The following is a 15,051-nucleotide window of genomic DNA, read 5'->3' as shown; positions in this document are numbered from 1 at the left end:
TAACGTACCAAAGAACAGAAGCCCGTTCTAAAATATGGAAGATTTAATCTAAAATTGTTTAGTGAAGGACATCTCCATGACCGTGGCCTCCTTTGGCTATAAATTCTGTGATTATGATCTTATTGTCCATGACCACCTGAAGAAAGAGCAGCACTCTGAAATGGAGTGATCAGTAAAATTGTCTCATTTGGCTCACCCAAGGTTAGAAATGGAAGCATATCTCTTCAAGGTTACAGTTTGATTTGCCCTTTCAACGTTCTTGAAACTTAAGGTGTTCCATTGTAGTGTTCAATTCTGATCCATTAAAATCAGTACTGATTGTGTTGCTGGTCAAAGCACAGCAGGCCAGGCAGCATCTCAGGAATAGAGAATTCGACGTTTCGAGCATAAGCCCTTCATCAGGAATAAGAGAGAGAGAGCCAAGCAGGCTAAGATAAAAGGTAGGGAGGAGGAACTAGGGGGAGGGGCGATGGAGGTGGGATAGGTGGAAGGAGGTCAAGGTGAGGGTGATAGGCCGGAGTGGGGTGGGGGCGGAGAGGTCAGGAAGAGGATTGCAGGTTAGGAGGGCGGTGCTGAGTTGAGGGAACCGACTGAGACAAGGTGGGAGGAGGGGAAATGAGGAAACTGGAGAAATCTGAATTCATACCTTGTGGTTGGAGGGTTCCCAGGCGGAAGATGAGGCGCTCCTCCTCCAGCCGTCGTGTTGTTGTGTTCTGCCGGTGGAGGAGTCCAAGGACCTGCATGTCCTCGGTGGAGTGGGAGGGAGAGTTAAGGTGTTGAGCCACGGGGTGATTGGGTTGGTTGGTTCGGGCGGCCCGGAGGTGTTCTCTGAAGCGTTCCGCAAGTAAGCGGCCTGTCTCACCAATATAGAGGAGGCCACATCGGGTGCAGCGGATGCAATAGATGATGTGTGTGGAGGTACAGGTGAACTTGTGGCGGATATGGAAGGATCCCTTGGGGCCTTGGAGGGAAGTGAGTGTGGAGGTGCGGGCGCAAGTTTTACATTTCCTGCGGTTGCAGGGGAAGGTGCCGGGAGTGGAGGTTGGGTTGGTTGGGGGTGTGGACCTGACGAGGGAGTCACGAAGGGAGTGGTCTTTGCGGAACGCTGATAGGGGAGGGGAGGGAAATAGATCCCTGGTGGTGGGGTCCGTTTGCAGGTGGCAGAAATGACGGCGGATGATACGTTGTATACGGAGGTTGGTGGGGTGGTAGGTGAGAACCAGTGGGGTTCTGTCTTGGTGGCGGTTGGAGGAGCGGGGCTCAAGGGCGGAGGAGCGGGAAGTGGAGGAGATGCGGTGGAGGGCATCGTCGATCACGTCTGGGGGGAATCTGCGGTGCTTGAAGAAGGAGGCCATCTGGGCTGTGCGGTGTTGGAATTGGTCCTCCTGGGAGCAGATGCGGCGGAGACGAAGGAATTGGGAATATGGGATGGCGTTTTTACAGGGGGCAGGGTGGGAGGAGGTGAAGTCCAGGTAGCTGTGGGAGTCAGTCGGTTTATAATAGATGTCTGTGTTGAGTCGGTCGCCCGAGATAGAAATGGAAAGGTCTAGGAAGGGGAGGGAGGAGTCTGAGACAGTCCAGGTGAATTTGAGGTCGGGATGGAAGGTGTGAGTAAAGTTGATGAACTGTTCAACCTCCTCGTGGGAGCACGAGGCAGCGCCGAGTTGCCATGGGCACCCGCATGGGCTCCAGCTATGCCTGCCTCTTCGTAGGATATGTGGAACAGTCCATCTTCCGCAACTACACTGGCACCACCCCCCATCTTTTCCTCCGCTACATCGATGATTGTATTGGCACTGCCTCGTGCTCCCTCCGCCACCAAGACAGAACCCCACTGGTTCTCACCTACCACCCCACCAACCTCCGCATACAACGTATCATCCGCAGCCATTTCCGCCACCTCCAAACGGACCCCACCACCAAGGATATATTTCCCTCCCCTCCCCTATCAGCGTTCCGCAAGGACCACTCCCTTCGTGACTCCCTCGTCAGATCCACACACCCCACCAACCCAACCTCCACCCCCGGCACCTTCCCCTGCAACCGCAGGAAATGTAAAACTTGCGCCCACACCTCCACACTCACTTCCCTCCAAGGCCCCAAGGGATCCTTCCATATCCGCCACAAGTTCACCTGTACCTCCACACACATCATCTATTGCATCCGCTGCACCCGATGTGGCCTCCTCTATATTGGTGAGACAGGCTGCTTACTTGCGGAACGCTTCAGAGAACACCTCCGGGCCGCCCGGACCAACCAACCCAATCACCCCGTGGCTCAACACTTTAACTCTCCCTCCCACTCCACCGAGGACATGCAGGTCCTTGGACTCCTCCACCGGCAGAACACAACTACACGACGGCTGGAGGAGAAGCGCCTCATCTTCCGCCTGGGAACCCTCCAACCACAAGGTATGAATTCAGATTTCTCCAGCTTCCTCATTTCCCCTCCCCCCACCTTGTCTCAGTCGGTTCCCTCACCTCAGCACCGCCCTCCTAACTGCAATCCTCTTCCTGACCTCTCCGCCCCCACCCCACTCCGGCCTATCACCCTCACCCGCCCCTCCTTCCACCTATCCCACCTCCATCCCCCCCCCCCCTAGTTCCTCCTCCCCACCTTTTATCTTAGCCGGCTTGGCTCTCTCTCTCTTATTCCTGATGAAGGGCTTATGCTCGAAACGTCGAATTCTCTATTCCTGAGATGCTGCCTGGCCTGCTGTGCTTTGACCAGCAACACATTTGCAGCTGTGATCTCCAGCATCTGCAGACCTCATTTTTTACATTAAAATCAGTATCCAGTCTCATCCGAGTGCAGAACCAACTCAACTGACAGAACAAACAAAACAACTTTTTGGTTTGCTTTTTAGATGTGACATCTTCTCTCCCTCCCTCTCTGGTGACCCAATAGGACTACCAGAGTTGGAAGTACCACTCTCGAAATACAATTGCTGACCTACAGTTTTCTTGTGCTGCTGAACATAAGGATTTAAAAGCTGCTAGCCTGATCTCGCACAAAGCACAAAAACAGACTGTTCACCCATGTCTGCACAGAGGAGAAATTTCAGGAGGAACAAATCACAAAAATAACAACTGTTACCAGTCCCACAACACGTTTCCCATGGACAAAGTTAAAAATCTCACAACACCAGGTTGTAAACCAACACATTTATTTGTAAACACTAACATTTGGAGCATTGCTCTTTTATCAGGTTGGTTGTGGAGAATGAGATCATGATCATGGAATTTATAGCCAAAGGAGTCCAGTGCCATGGAGATGTGATATATTAAACAATTTGAGATTAAATCTTTCATCTTTTAGAATGGGTTTCTGCTCTTTGGCATGTTAATTCCTGAAGTGGTTTTTAATTACCTTCTCAAGAAAGTCATTCAAATGCAGAGCTTTTCTAACAATAGGTGTGAATTCTCTCTGGGTCCCAATGTTGAGTCAGAGGGACATTTTTCTTTGAAATGTTTTGCATTTAAATTACATTCTTGAGAAGGTAGTTTTTAGATTAGGTTGGGCTGGATTGGCCGTGCTAAATTACCCTTATTGTTCAGGATATGCACTGTAGGGTGGATTAGCTATGAAAAATACGAAGGGGGTGGGTCTGGGTGGCAATGGTGCTAAATGCCTTCTTAACCATCCAGTCTACCAGTTCTTTGCAGGTTGCATCACCATGTACCTGAACTCTCCCATGTCTCTGTTTTAACTATACAAGTCCGGTCCTTCCTCATTTTAGCAAAATGCAACCCCTTGCTTTTATTCATACCTCTCTCATATACGCACACCCTAACACTCTCTCACACTCACAGACTTATACTCCATCACACTTACACTTTACCAAGCATGCACTGTCACACACAAACTCACAACTCTATGGAGTGAATTTTTATTGGCAGAATTATATTTGCAGATACTTTCAATTTTGCTCACAAAGCACACAATCTACAGGCAGTCAATCCATGTAATATTTTATATATTCCTACTTTAAAAACAGAACTGGTCTGATTCAAGATTGGGATACTGACATACTAGCTATCCACAACTTTAATGCATTGTGTGAGCTGAGATATCATTTTTTTAAAAATATAAAACCATAAGTCTTCAAGAACATGACTTAGATGTTGTTCTTAGATTTACATATTAATGAACCAAAACCTGCAACCCACTCTGAAAGATATCAGTTGCATGACGCTGCGTATTTTGCTATAAGATCTGTGTCTTATGATCCTGCTCCACAGCTACCTGTGGAAGGAGCGGTGCTCCGAAAGCTAGTGCTTCCAAATAAACCTGTTGGACTATAATCTGGTCTTGTGTGATTTTTAACTTTATCCACTCCAGTCCGATACTGGCACCTCCACATCGTTTCTGGTGAACACAGCCCATACCTCCTAGTGCTGCCAGGAAACTTTACAATGCCAATGAAACAACACAGTACCTGCACTCCTGAAAAATTTACAATTTCTAATGATACTAGCTATCCATGCACTGCTCCATCTGATAAACAACATTGAAAACTTAGTGCAGGAGGCTGAAAGAAATGAACAGCTTTAAAACAAAAAACCGCTTAGAGCTCAAAGCTTTCAATGAGAGTCTGAGCCTGCGGTAAATTCAGGTAATCTTTATTGTGACCCAACTTTGTTAAAGCTTCAGATCCCCCAGCAAAAAGGTGTAGAAAAACTAGCTGCTTTTTAAACAGCTCAAGGTCAAAGCACACGTACTGCTCACCCCACCACCCCCCCCATCACCCCACCACCCTACCACCCTTTCTTAACTATTGGTCATCACCGAGTTGTCCCTTTGTAATTGGATCCTTGGTACGGCCGTAACCTGGAGGAAGTATTGCCTCACTCAGCAATTTCAACCCATATCCTGTCTCCTAGTAAGTTTCTGCCCACTCATCTGCCAGGGGCTGAGTGGTGGGGGGATGGGGGGGATAGGGGGAGGAAAGACGGGAGGTGCTGAGCAGTATTGTTTTTGGATTAGTGGTGCTGGAAGAGCACAGCAGTTCAGGCAGCATCCAAAGTGCAGCGAAATCGACGTTTCAGGCAAAAGCCCTTCATCAAGAAGGGCTGATTTATTCCTGATGAAGGGCTTTTCCCCCAAACGTCGATTTCGCTGCACTTTGGATGCTGCCTGAACTGCTGTGCTCTTCCAGCACTACAAATCCCGAATCTGGTTTCCAGCATCTGCAGTCATTGTTTTTACCTAAACAGTATAGTGTTAACCACACAGCTCTGTGTCTGGAGTCACTGTAGGCTGGACTAGGTAAAGGATGCAGCTGGATGACTGAATGAATCCTTTCCCACAATGGCAGTTTCCTTCTCTAAAAAGAGCATGCGTGAATCAGATGGGGCCCCCCACCCCAAAAACGGTTTCACTATCAGATTCTGAACTCCAGATTTCGGACCGAATTCCAATTCCGTGATCTGCCATGGGCTGGATTCAAACTCAGAAGTCCCCGGAACTGGGTTGATAGTCCAGTCCCTAATGGCACTCGATTGTTGCTCCTTCAATCACCCTGCGATGGCACGTGAACTCGTTGGTGCCTCCGCAGGTGGGAGGAGCAGATGAAGGCCTTCCCACACTCCGTGCAGCTGAAGGGCTTCTCCCCAGTGTGGATCCGCTGGTGGGTCTGGAGATTGGAGGAATCGCTGAACCCCTTCCTGCACTCAGGACAGCTGAAGGGCCACTCCCCTGTGTGAAGCCGCTGGTGTCTCAGCAGGATGGAGGAATTGCTGAAGGCCTTCCCGCACTCGGTGCAGGGGAATGGCCTCTCCCCCATATGGATCCGCCGGTGGGTCAGCAGAGTGGTGGAATTGCTGAAGGCCTTCCTGCACTCGGGGCAGCTGAAGGGTTTCTCCCCAGTGTGGAGACGCTGGTGCTTCCACAAGTTGCTCACCTGACTAAATCCCCTCCCGCACTTGGGACAGGTGAATGGCCTCTCCCGTGTGTGGACCCGCTGGTGAGTCAGCAGGTGGGAGGAATTGCTGAAGGCCTTCCCACACTCGGGGCAGCTGTAGGGCCTCTCCCCCGTGTGGACCCGCCAGTGGGTCAGCAGGTCAGAGGAATGTCTGAACGCCTTCTTGCACTCGGAGCAAGAAAACGGCCTCTCACCAGTGTGGAGTCGCCTGTGGGTCTGGAGGTTGAAGGAATTGCTGAAGGCCTTCCCGCACTCGGGACATGGGAATGGCCTCTCCCCTGTGTGGACCCGCTGGTGAGTCCGCAGGGCAGAGGCCTGGGTAAAGCCCTTCCCACACTCAGGGCAGCTGAAGGGCCTTTCTCTGGTGTGACTGCGCCGATGAGTCTCCAGGGCAGACGGGACACGGAAGCCTTTCCCACAGTTACCACATTTCCACGGTTTCTCCACAGGGCGGGATTCCTCAGGTTTCTCCATGGCCGAAGCTTCAACCGCACACAATCGTGTGTAGAGCCCCTTCGCACAGTGATTTCCTCTTAACAGGTGGTATAACTGTTACACACTCCACACTCAGTGCACTGCAACAGTAGGTCTCTCATCCAGTCCCACTGATACTGGAAATGTACTCAAACAGGAACCAAAAAGCTTTGCCCCTTCCCACAGAATCACAGTCAAAAATGGATTGAGTGACCGTCAGACATTGACACCAAACTGAGGACTGCTGACTCTGGAGAGTCACTGTCAAAAAGTACAGCACTGGAAAAGCACAGAGATCAGGCAGCGTCCGAGGAGCAGGAGAGTTGACGTTACAGTCGATTTTGAAACTTCTGTCTTCAGATCTTCAAACGCTGTAAAATGAGAATATAAAAGTCATCACTGTCAGTCCAGGGTAGAAATTCAGAACAAGTAATTCTGCTTTCTGGAGAACATTCTTTTCTTTTATTATTCCACAAAATTGAAAGCGCCATCCCATTCTCTCTCTCCCCCTCTGTTCTCACTCCATTTTAACTAATTCTCCTGAAGATGCTGATTCAGGATTTTACAGGGGCAGAAAAGCAAAAACGTCAATACTTATCTCTCTGAAACTCCACCTGAAAGTTAATATCTTTCATGTCATTGGCATAATGCTGAGAGTGAACAGGTCTGATTTGGAAAGCAAAACAATGTGTACCAATTCAGGATGAACCTGCAATGCAGCTTCTTGAGGAACAACCTCAAGAAATGGTTAATGTCCCCGGGAAGGGGAGCAGAATGAGACATCAAGGTATTAACACCAACACCAGAGAGAGAAACTGAACATACAGACGTGGCAAACGTTAGTGGAAAGCCAGTCACAGAGATATACACACAGAAACAGACACAGGCACTCCAGTCAAAATCTTCTGTGCTGACCAGATATCCTAAATTAATCTAGACACATTTGCCAGCAGTTGTTCCCTGTCCCTCTGACCCGTTCGTATTGATACACCCGCCAGATGCCTTTTAAATGCTGTAATTGTACCAGCCTCCACTACTTTCTCTGGCAGGTCATTCCGTACACACTTTCACCATCCTCCCACCTACCTTATCGTGAAAAAGTTGCCTCCTTAGGTCTCGATTAAATCTCCACGCCCCCTCCCCCGCCGCTCTCACCCTAAACCAATCACCCTCTAGTTCTGGACTCCCCCACCCCAAGGGAAAGACGCTATCTATGCTCCTCATGATTTTATAAAAGTCTATCAGGTTACCCCTCAGATTCTGGCGCGGGCTGGGGAAAACAGCCCCAGGCTATCCTTCCGTCCCTCCTCACCCGGGCAATGAAGACACATACCTGAGTTTGCAGAGTCTGCTCCCTCCCTGGATTCACTCCAGTTGCTACCAGTGAACAGAGTGTCTCCCGCTTAGATTGAAGAGTTGTCCAGCGAAAGGGTTTTACTCTGAAAGAGCGGAGCCACTTCCGCGTTGTGACGTCATCGATGGGTCGAGGCGGCGGAGGGAGAGACAGGAAGGGGAGGAGCGAGCAGCGCGGAGAGGGGCGGGCGACAGGGCGACTGGGTGGAGCGAGAGGCGGAGAGCGGCCGGGACAGTGGGAGGAGCAAGTGACGAGGGACGGTCTCCGAGACGAAGGGGCGGGGCGAACGGCGGGTCCGCACTGCGCCTGCTCCGCATTGAGGCCCGCGCTGCGTTGCACAGTTTGCAAAAATTCTTTCCTTTCAGAGAATCCGCACAATGTAGAAGCAGGTTACCCGGCCCAATGGGACCACACCGACCTCCGAAGGGTAACCCACCCACATCCATTCCCTTTTCCCTCCTGCCCGATATTTACCCCCCGATTAGACCTCACCTGCACATACCTGGGCACTATGGGTAACAACATGGCGAATCCACCCTAATCTGCACATCCCTGGAGCCCATGGGGCAATTTATCACGGCCAATCCACCCTCACCCTTCACAGATTAACTGCACTCCGGGAAAAACATTGCTCCTCCTCATCCCCACCTTAAATCTACTCCCCCTAATTTTATGGCCGAGTCTCATCCACTAGCAGAAACTACTCGACAGGGCAGGGAGCTGGTGAGCTTGCGTCTGGATGGTATGCTCTTCAGAGGGGTTGAATGGCCTACTTCCACACTGTAGGGATTGAATGATTCACTGCAGTCGTGTTTGCCCCGGATCACAGTGCGCAGAACCTCCCATCTTCCACCTTCCACCAAATCAAAAGACAAGTCTCACCCTCCGCTCTCGTATGTGTTATCTGTCTGCTTGATCGTTTCCAGTGAATACGGCCCAAATCCCGCTGCTGTCAGTAAACTTTAAAATGCTCAGGAAACAATGCAATACCTGCGGTACTGAAAACCGTCAGGTTTCTAATGATAACAGTGACTGATTCACTCCTTCTGATGTACAGCAGTGGAAATACAATGTTGGAGGCTGAAAGAAATGAGCAGTTTAAAACAAGAACCCACCTAACCCTTCACTCAGTTCCCCACTCAGCACACTGTACTTACTGCCGGTAAACCTTAAAGCACTTCATCCCCACAGTGCAGTGAATTCCCACTTTCCACTAAAATTCTGGATGTACTCATTCACTCAGTTGCTGTCCCACAAATTAAAGATTTCACTGTAACTTGTTCTGTGCAACGAACCAGAATTGATCAGGGACCTCGAAGTGAAGGAACCATTGGGAAGTCGTGACCATAACACAATTTGAGAGGGAGAGGGTACAATCGAAAGTGACAATATTTCTGTTGAATAAAGGGAACTATGGAGCTATGAGGAGTGGGCTGGCCAAAGTTCAATGGTGCAATACCTTAGCAGGGTTGGCAGTGGAGGAACAATGGCAGACATTTCTGTGTATAATGCAGAAGATGCAGGACCAGTTCATTCCAAAATGGAAGAAAGATCCTAGGAGGAAGCATGGGTGACTGTGGCTGACGAGGGAAGTTAAGAAACATATGAAGTTAAAAGAGGAAAAGTATAACATAGCAAAGATAAATGGGAAAACGGAGAACTGGGAAGCTTTTAAAGAACAACAGAGGATTACTAAGAAGGAAATACATAGAGAAAAAATGAGGTACGAAGGTAAACTGGCCAAAAATATAAAGGAGGATTGTAAAAGCTTTTTTAGGTATGTGAAAGGCAAAAAAAATGGTTAGGACTAAAATTGGGCCCTTGAAGACAGAAACAGGGGAATATATAATGGGGAACAAAGAAATGGCAGAAGAATTGAATTGGTACTTCAGATCTGTGTTCACTGGGGAAGACATAAGCAATCTCCCTGAGGTAACAGTGGCTGAAGGAACTGATCTTAAGGGAATTTATATTTGCCAGGAATTGGTGTTGGAGAGACTGTTAGGTCTGAAGGTTGATAGGTCCCTGGGCCCTGATGGTCTACATCCCAGGGGACTGAAGGAGCTGGCTCGAGCAATCGTGGATGCGTTGGTGATTATGTTCCAGAGTTCGATAGATTTGGGATCAGTTCCTGCGGATTGGAGGGTGGCTAATGTTGTACCACGTTTTAAGAAAGGTGGGAGAGAGAAAGCAGGAAATTATAGAACAGTTAATCTGACCTCAGTGGGAAAGATGCTAGAGTCTATTGTAAAGGATGAAATTACGACACATCTGGATAGTAGTAACAGAGTCAGCATGGATTTATGAAGGGGAAATCACGCTTGACTAATCTTCTGGAATTTTTTGAGGATGTAACTCTGAAGATGGACGAGGGAGATCCATTAGATGTAGTGTACCTGGACTTTCAGAAAGCTTTTGATCAAGTCCCACATAGGAGGTTAGTGAGCAAAATTAGGGCACATGGTATTGGGGGCAAAGTACGAACTTGGATTGAAAGTTGGTTGGCTAACAGGAAACAGAGTAGTGAAAAACGGTTCCATTTTGGAATGGCAGGCAGTGACCAGTGGGGTACCGCAGGGATCAGTGCTGGGACTGCAGCTTTTCATAATATATATTAATGATATAGAAGATGGTGTTAATAATAACATTAGCAAATTTGCTGATAATACTAAGCTGGGTGGCAGGGTGAAATGTGATGAGGATGTTAGGAGATTGCAGGGTGACCTGGACAGGTTAGGTGAGTGGTCAGATGCATAGCAGATGCAGTTTAATGTGGATAAATGTATGGTTATCCACTTTGGTGGCAAGAACAGGAAGGCAGATTATGACCTAAATGGTAAAGGGGCAGTACAAAGAGATCTGGGTGTTCTTGTACACCAGTCAATGAAGGTAAGCATGCAGGTACAGCAGGTAGTGAAGAAGGCTAATAGCATGCTGGTCTTCATAACAAGAGGATTGAGTATAGAAGCAAAGAGGTTCTTCTGCAGCTGTACAGGGCCCTGGTGAGACCACACCTGGAGTACTGTGTGCAGTTCTGGTCTCCAAATTTGAGGAAAAACATTCTGGCTATTGAGGGAGTGCAGCATAGGTTCACAAAGTCAATTCCTGGAATGGCGGGACTACCTTTCACTGAAAGACTGGAGCGACTGAGCTTGTATACCCCTGCGTTTAGAAGACTGAGATGGGATCTGATTGAGACATATAAGAGTATTAAAGGATTGGACACTCTGGAGGCAGAAAACCTGTTTCCACTGATGGGTGAGTGCCGAACCAGAGGACGCAGCTTAAAAATACAGGGTAGACCATTTAGGACAGAGATGAGGAGAAACATCTTCACCCAGAGAGTGGTGGCTGTGTGGAATGCTGTGCCCCAGTAGGCAGTGGAGGCCCAGTCTCTGGATTCACTTCAGAAAGAGTTGGATAGAGCTCTCAAGGATAATGGAATCAAGGGTTATGGAGATAAGGCAGGAACAGGATACTGATTAAGGATGATCAGCCATGATCATATTGAATGGTGGTGCAGGCTCGAAGGGCAGAATGCCTACTCCCGCACCTATTGTCTATTGCTCCCAGTAAGGGCAAAACATCTTTGAAAGCTGCTCTGAAAGTGCTCTGACTCTTCTGCTTTCAGCAAAGCTGATTAGAGTTATAAAGCATGGAAACAGACCCTTCGGCCCAGTTTGTCATGCAAACCAAATATCCTAAGTTAACCTAGTCACATTTGGCCCATAACCCTCTAAATCCTTCCTATTCATGTACCTATCCAGATGCCTTTTAATGTTGTCATTATCTGGTAGTTTGTTACACACATGCACCATCCTCTGCATGAAAACCTTGCCGGCCACGTCCCTTTTAAATCATTCCCCTCTCACCTCAAACATATGCCCTCTAGTTTTGGACACCCCTACCCTGGGGAAAAGTGCTTGGGTATTTACCCTATCCATGCCCCTCATAAACATCTATAAGATCACCCCACAGCCTCCAATTCTCCATGGAAAATATCCCTAGCCTCTTCAGCCTCTCGCTGTAGGTCACAAGCATGGCAACAGCCTTGTAAATCTTCCCCAACCACTTCCAAAGTTTCACAATCTTTTTGCTATAGCAGGGAGACCAGAACTGAACACAGTATTCCAAAAGTGGCTGAAACAATGTCTTATACAGCTGCAAAATGCAACACCTCTCATTTCTCTAAATTAAACTCCATCTGCCACTCCTTGACCCATTGGCCCACCTGAACAATTCTAATTTATAATGAACTCTCTTTCCTCTCTTATTCCGTAGAAGCTGAAACTCCCTATCCCACATACTCTCTTTCCATTTGCTGAACCTAATCCCTGCTGTACCTCATCCTGAAGGGTCTGCTTCATGCTGACCAACAGGCCCACACTCAGGAGAGATCTAATTGAAACACAGAATACTGAATGGCCTGGACACAGTGGATGTTGGGACGATGTTTATGTTGGTAGGAGAGACTCGGGCCCGAGGGCATAGCCTCAGAGTAAATAGAAGGCCTTTTAGAACATAGATAAACATAAAACTCTTCAACCATATAGTGGTGAATCTATGGAATTCATTGCCACAGAAGGTTGCAGAGGCGAGGTCACTGAGTATATTTAAGACTGAGACATATGTTCTTGAGTACGAAGGGGATTGAGGGTTATGGAGAGAAAGCAAGAGAATGGGATTGAGAAACCTATGAGCCACAATTGAATGGTATGAGCAGACTTGATGGGCTGAATGGGCTACTTTCTGCTCCTATGTCTTCTCGTCTCTTGCTGTCCTGGACACAGTAAGAGAACTGGGAACAGAAGACGGCCATTTGGTCTTTCGAGCCTGCACCAGCATTGAACAGATCATAACTGGATGTGAATCTAACTACATCTAAGTGGATAGGCTGGGACTTTTTCACTGGAACACAGCAGGTTGCGACGTGACCTTATAGAGGTTTATAAAATCATGAAGGGTATAGATGAGGTGAACGGTGGGTCTCCTTTCTCTAAGGTGGTTTAGGATTAGGGAGCAAAGTTTGACGGTAAGTGGAGAAAGATTTCAAAAAGACATGAGGGGCACCAGTTTTTTTTTTAAAAAACACAGAGCGTGGTTTGTGTGTGGAATAAATGTCCAGAGGAAGGATGCAGGTACCGTAACAACGTTTCAACGTTACATTCACACATCATTCCTGATGAAGGGCTTATGCCCAAAACATCAACTCTCCTACTCGTTGAATGCTGCCTGACCTGCAGTGCTTTTCCAGTGCCACACTTTGACTCTGATCTCCAGCATCTGCAGTCCTCACTTGCTCCACATCCCAATACATCACCATTTAAACAATACACCTCCTTTCTGCTTTTTTTTCACAACAGATGCTATACTTTTACATTGTGGTACTACATTTGCCATGTGTTTGTCAATTGTGGACTTATCTACATTGGGGAGGCTTGGGGAACAGTTCACCGAGCATCATACCTGGGCCCACAGAGGTCGGCTGGACCTCCCAGTCACCAGCCATTTTAATTCCCCTTCCCAGTCCCTTTCTGACATAACCATCTTTGGCCTCCTCCCTTACCACAATGAATCAAACTGCAAATTGGAGGAACAACATTTCGTCTTCTGTCCAGGCTGTGTAGAGTTGGGAGGACTCAACATTGGGGAACTCAACTTCAAATAAGCTCCCTATCTTTCTAGCTCCTCCTTCTCCCTGCCACCAACCAGATTCCTTCCTCTCATTGATGGGGGCTAGAGGATGGGGCTGGGGAGGACAGAAATAGAATGGATGGGGACTGGGGAGAATAGAGAGAGAATGGACGGGGGCTGGGTGTAGCTGTGGAGATCAGAGAGAGAGAATGGACAGGAGGGTAGAGGGTGAGGGAGAATAGAAGGACTTTGGGGGGGGTTGAGAAAGGCCTGCAGAGCAGAGCATGGGGGATCCAGAGAATGCGGGTAAGGGTCTGAGAGGGAGAGTGTGGGGATAGAGTGTTGGGGAGAGGGCAGGAGAGAGAATGGTGTGGGGTGCAGAATACGAGGACAGACAGAGAATGGACGGGGGACAGAGGGTGTTTGGAAAGAGGGAATGAGTGGCAAGGAGAGGGTGGGGGCGGTGGAAGAATGGGCAGCAGAGAGTTGGTGGAGAGAGAGAATAGACAGGGAACAGAGAGATGGAGAGTGGAGGGTGAGGGGAGAGAGAGAGGATGGATGGGGGGGCAGAGGGTGGGGAGAGGGAAATGGACATGGGGCACTGTGGGTGGTAGGGTGGGAATGGACAGGAGGAGCTGTGGATTGACAGGGGGTGCCGAGGGTGGTGGGGGAACGGAGAGGAGGTGCTATGGGTAGCAAAAAGACAATCTTTTTATGCAGAGGGTGGTGTGTGTGTGTGGAACAAGCTGCCAAGGAAGTGGTGGAGATGGGTACAATTACAATATTTAAAAGGCACCTGGGAGGGATATGGGCCAAAGGCTGGAACTTGGGACTGGGTCAGCTTGGGACATCTGGTCAGCATGGATGAGTTGAACCAAAGGATCTGTTTCCGTGCAGTGTGTCTCTAGATGTCTATAAATCTATGATTGAAACCTCACCTTTTTACTGATAATCTTCCTGCTGGACTTTTGTAGTGCACCCAGTTTCAGGAGATTTGTGGTGGGTACAAGTGGCACATGTCCCCTATCATGGGAATTCTGGAAAATATAAAGGGGCTGTTAAAAGTACTTCAACTTTGGGAACACGGGGTCTCGTGGAAGCAGGGCATTTGACAAGCCTTTTCAGAGAAATTCTCTCCAACTGGTGGACTATAGACAGTTTTCCCATGGAATATTACACAGATATTAAGAATGTTACCTTCTGGAAAACATTTTCCTGAAAAATGCAGAAGAATTCAGCTTGCTAACGTGAAACAAATGTTGGAGAGAAAGGAAACTGCCAAGATCAAAAGGCTGACGAATGTCAACATTTATCAGATTGTTTCGAGAACAGAAAACCTGCACTGGAGACACCCTGAAGAGGGTCGTCTCATACCTATTCCTTCAATTAGTTTTCTATGTCTTAATTGTTAAGTCATACCTAGCACATGGAAAGATGACTATGGTTTGTAAAGGTCAGTCATCGCGGCTTCTGGACAACTTTGCAGGAGTTCGTAGGCCGAACCATCTTCATCAATGACCTTCCTCCATCATAAGTTCAGAAGTGGCGATGTCACAATAATTGCAGATGTTCAGCACTATAAACAACTCCTCACAAACTGAAGCAGTTCTGTTAGAAATGCTACAAGATCTTAACCAAATCCAATGGGTGGTGAGTGGCAAGTAAC

At 48.2% G+C, this 15,051-nt stretch overlaps 1 pseudogene; it reads right to left on the bottom strand.

The window, feature by feature from the left end:
• Positions 1 to 5,107: 5,107 nt before the first annotated feature.
• LOC132808215 (zinc finger protein 271-like) overlaps positions 5,108 to 15,051 on the bottom strand; it is a 51,037-nt pseudogene continuing 41,093 nt past the window's right edge.

The sequence above is a fragment of the Hemiscyllium ocellatum genome (genome assembly GCF_020745735.1).
Source record: "Hemiscyllium ocellatum isolate sHemOce1 chromosome 27 unlocalized genomic scaffold, sHemOce1.pat.X.cur. SUPER_27_unloc_37, whole genome shotgun sequence".
NCBI lineage: Eukaryota > Metazoa > Chordata > Chondrichthyes > Orectolobiformes > Hemiscylliidae > Hemiscyllium > Hemiscyllium ocellatum.
Note: the sequence above shows the minus strand (reverse complement) of the source record. Positions and strands in the feature narration are given on the sequence as shown.